This window comes from Muscardinus avellanarius, assembly GCF_963383645.1.
Source record: "Muscardinus avellanarius genome assembly, chromosome: 2".
NCBI lineage: Eukaryota > Metazoa > Chordata > Mammalia > Rodentia > Gliridae > Muscardinus > Muscardinus avellanarius.
The window spans coordinates 65,279,119-65,283,893 of NC_137787.1; the positions used below are offsets into that span (position 1 = coordinate 65,279,119).

Sequence of the window (4,775 nt, forward strand, 5' to 3'; positions counted from 1 at the left end):
TTGTTTTATATTTTCTTTTTTTTTTCTTTTTTTCTTTTTTTTTTTTTTTGCGGTACCAGAGATGGAACCCAGGGGCATTGTACCTCCGAGCTACAACCCCAGCACTATTTTTTTAGTCTTTTTATTTTTGAAATAGGGTCTCACTGAGTTGTCAAGGGCCTCGCCTAAGTAGCCGAGGCTGTCCACAAACCGCGATCTTCCAGTCTCAGCCTCCCGAATTCTAGGATTACCAGCGTGTGCCACCACACCCAGCTTATATTTTCCTTTTTTTTTTAAAAAAAAAAAAACTTTGTGCCTGTTAAGATTTTGTAGAAGTATGGTTCTTAACAGAATAGGGGTGGCTCAGTGCTTTGAACCACGACCCATTGTATATAGAACAGAGAGTTAACCATGGACACTGGGTAAGCTTTGCTTGAAGAACCAAACCTCTCTGTAGCTCAAAGGTGACTGAAAGGGTGATGTCACTGGTGCCTAGTCATCAGCCACTGTCCTTCCATTGTGGGACCAGACCAGCCCAGGGGCCAGACAGGGCCACGTGCACACCCAGGGGTAAGGACAACATAATACAGGATGGTTGACCAGCGATATTTTCAGAGGACAAAAGTGGGGAAATATAAAAGAAGCGTGGAAGCTATCAGAATCAAAATGGAGTTGATTTTATTAACCCTATCAGAAAGTAAAACAAGCCAGAAAGTTACTTAGAGTTCTTACATCGGATTACCTGATAATAACTGCCACAAACGTTTGCACAGAGGCCACTACAATCTTATGCAGAAAGTACTTCTACAGGTGTATCTGTCCAGTAACTGTGTGTTCAACCTTGAACTGACACTTATTAATCATTGTGGCCAGGGGTTACCATGCATAGTATCTGAGGTAATCCTCATTGTTTTAAAAAAAAACGCTGCCTCACCTAATCTCTCAGTAGATTTCCAGACCCAAGTGGCCTCTATTAAAAAAAAAAATTGGTTGTGAGTGGATCATCCTGTCAAAGTTACTTACCTTCTGGCTTTCCGTAAGTGGGAATAAGTGTGGAGAAATAGAAGCTCTAATACATTGTTGATGGGATTGCAAGTTGGTGCAACCACTTTGGAGAACAGTATAGAAGATCCTCAGAAGAAAGAAAACAAACTTATCATATGATCCAGCAATACCACCTCTGGGTATCTACCAAAAATGATAAAAACCAAAATATCAAACTAATGCACAAACAACCATGTTCATAGCTGCACAGTTCATCGTTGCCAAACTGTGGAACCAGCCAAGCCAAGATGTCCTTCAACGAATGAGTGGATTTCAAAACTATGGGATATGTACACAATGGAATTTTGCCCAGCCATAAGGGAGAACAAAATTATGGCATTTACAGTGAAATGTCACAAAAAAAAAGAAATCAGATGCTTTTCTTAATGCGTAAAATATTAGGGAGAAATGGGTAACAGGAGGAACTCTAGATGAAGAAAGGACCCTATAGAGGAGCAATGAAGGTGACATATTTGAGGGGATAAGAGGGAGGATAAGGGAAACTCTTTAAAGCACATGATGTACTTAAACATATCAACGTCAATCAGGAAGCCAAGCAAGGGTAGGATGGAGGGGAAGGGAAGGGGTTAGAGATTGGGTAGGGGGTGATTGGGGGATGTACACATGTATATCTCCACAAGTTTTTTTCCCATTGAAATGTATGACTACAATGCACAATAAAAATTTATTTAAAAAAAAAACTTTCTCCTGCCCATGTAGGTGGTTTTTTTTGCTTTTGTTTTTTGGTGTGTGTGTGTGTGTGTGTGTGTGTGTGTGTGTGTGTGTGGTGTGACAGGGATCGAACCCAGTCTTTTTTTTTTTTTTTTGGTGGTACTGGGGTTCCTGGAAGCCCTTCTACCTCTCCGGGCTACACTCCCAGACCTATTTTATATTTTTTATTTATTTGGAAACGGTCTCTTAAGCCAGCGAGGCTGACTTTGAACCTGAGCGATCCTTCTGTCTCTGCCTCCCAAGCGCAGGGATTACAAGCGTGCGCCACTACGCCCTGCCAAACCCAGTCTTTGCGCATGCTTAGGCAAGTGCTCTACTACTGAGCTACATCTCCAACCCTATGTAGTTCTTGATAACCAGGTTACTTTTGATGACCTGCTAGCAAAACAACTTAGAATATGCACACATGTACCACTTACTGTACTTAACACTCACACCTGGGGAAAAGGATTCCCCAAATACTGAATGGCCATAGAAAATGCAAAAGTGATCTTGTTCTAAATATTCTTGTGAGGCTCGGTGTGACGGTGCACACTTGTAATCCCAGTACTTGGGAAGCTGAGACAGGATGATCGCAGGTTTGCAGCCATCTTCAGCAACTTTTTCTTTATGAAAGTTAAGAATAAAATAGGGCTGGGGGGGTATAACTAGGAGTCGAATGTTCCTGGGTTCAATTCCCAGTAACACACACACACACACACACACACTCTCTCTCTCTCTCTCTCTCTCTCTCTCTCTCTCTCTCTCGAACTGTTAATTGGTCTTAAGTTACTTTTAAGGAAAAATCTAAGAATAAAGAGGTTCTCACTCCTACATCTATGTTTCTGGAAGGCCTTAAATCAACTACTAGAGCCCAACAAGTGGCAAAAATTGTTTTCAATATATAGTTGGCATAATAATACCCAAAATAAAAAAGGTTGCAGGACCATATTGGAATCTGACCTGATTATCCTTTGATATCAGAACTGCCCTAGATTTTTTTTGTTATGGGTCTGGGGATGGAACCCAGGGGCATTCAAGCTACACTCTCTATCCTATTTTTTATTCTTTATTTTGAAACAGGGTCTCACTAAGTTGCAGAGGGCCTCACAAGTAGCTGAGGCTGTCTGTGAACCCCGATGCTCCTGTCTCTGCCTCCTGAATACTGGGATTACAAGTGTGTGTCACCACGCAGCTTTGCCCTAGACTTTTTTTTTTTTTTTTTTTTTTTTTTTGATGGTACTTGGGTTCCTGGAAACCCTTCTACCTTCAGGCTACAGTCCCAGACCTATTTTTATACTTTTTTTTAAAATTTGGAAACAGGGTCTCTTAAGCCAGAGAGGCTGGCTTCGAACCTGCATGATCTTCCTGTCTCTGTCTCCCAAGCGCGGGGATTACAAGCGTGTGCCACCTCGCCTGGCTGCCCTAGACTTTTTTTTTTTGGTGGTACTGGGGTTCCTGGAAGCCCTTCTACCTCTGGGCTACACCACAAGACCTATTTTTTTTTATATTTTTATTTGGAAACAGGGTCTCTTAAGCCAGCACGGCTGGCTTCGAACCTGTGAGATCCTCCTGTCTCCGCCTCCCAAGCATGGGGATTAGAAGCGTGCACCACTACTCCCGGCTGCCCTAGACTTTTTAACAGGCTTCACAGAGGGAGTCCATGCTACTGTGATTATTAACTGTTTCATATGTATTAACACATGAACAGATAGGAGCACCCAAGATTTTAAAGCTAGTAAAGTCGCCGGGCGTGGTGGCGCACGCTTGTAATCCCCACGCTTGGGAGGCGGAGACAGGAGGATCGCGCAGGTTCGAAGCCAGCCGTGCTGGTGTAAGAGACCCTTTCAAAAATATATAAAATAGGACTGGGAGTGTAGCCCGGAGGAAGAAGGGCTTCCAGGAACCCCAGTACCACCAAAAAAAAAAAAAAAAAAAAAAAAGCTAGTAAAGTCACCAGAAGGACCTGTCTACCGGTCTTTTAAGTTTGTCCCTCTTTTCATTTTTTAAAGATATCTTCACTTGGCTTCCCCTGAGGCTGAGTTTCTATGTTATGTCCTATAATTTATTATTCTTATTATTCTTCCGAGGCACAATGGTGGCCTTTCGCTAATGATCTTTCCCCTATCTAAGAGACTCATTCCTCAACTCAAAACTTAGAACTCTATCTGGTTCAGCAGGAAGTATCCAGAGCAAATCTTCCCCCCAAAGACAACAGGGGCAAGGACTAGGATTGGTTAAGGCCTGGACATACCTGGTTTTAATTTTTTTAAAGGTTTCACATATTTATTTATTGAAACAACTAAACCCAGTACTATGTATCTCTCATAGCTTGGAGATCAGATTTCTAATTAAATATGCCCAACTGTCCAGTGGTGACATTTTCAGCCTGATGTGGTAAGATGATCATGACCTTGATACAGCATAAATATGTGTGCCATCTCATGTCTAGTTCTTTATAGACCCAGCTAGGTTCTCCTCCAATGTCTCCTCTTGGAGTTGGACCTGATTTTATTACCAGTTTTCACCCGAATCCACATGGGAATGGGATGACTTTGCTTGTTTCTTGGCTGGGAAGCACCTGATCCTGAAAGTCTTGTGTGAAGACATGGTGAGGAAGCAAATCAGGAGCATGAACCACAAATGTGGAGAAAGGCCATAACTTTCTTAAACAGCAAAGTTCTTAAGTTGTCTTTCAGGAAAAACTCTCAGACCACCCACTAATGATTTTTACTATGTGGAATCAGCTTTTCAAGAATAGACATTAACAGAAGAGCCAGCTCATCAGATCAAGGAAATCACAAGCTCAAACTCCTAGCACAGAATCTAACTCCCTCCAAAAAGAAATACATGACCTGGGAAGAACAGACTCCAATCAACTTCTTCCCTCTCTCCTCCTAGAAACCCTCCTGCCACCAAATGATCAGGGAGGCAAGTGTGAACTTGAATCTTCTGCTCTCCTTTTCTACAGCCTATGCAATAAAGCCTGTTCTTTTGCAAAAACCCTGTGCCATAGTATTGCATTGGACAGCAATAAATAA

General features: G+C 42.2%; 1 pseudogene across 1 annotated transcript; it reads right to left on the reverse strand.

The window, feature by feature from the left end:
• Nucleotides 1–4,202: 4,202 nt before the first annotated feature.
• LOC308258430 (large ribosomal subunit protein eL39-like) lies at nt 4,203–4,344 on the reverse strand (annotated as a pseudogene). Its single transcript has one exon. The product of its transcript is annotated as a large ribosomal subunit protein eL39-like (transcript).
• Between the last annotated feature and the right edge of the window lie 431 nt (nt 4,345–4,775).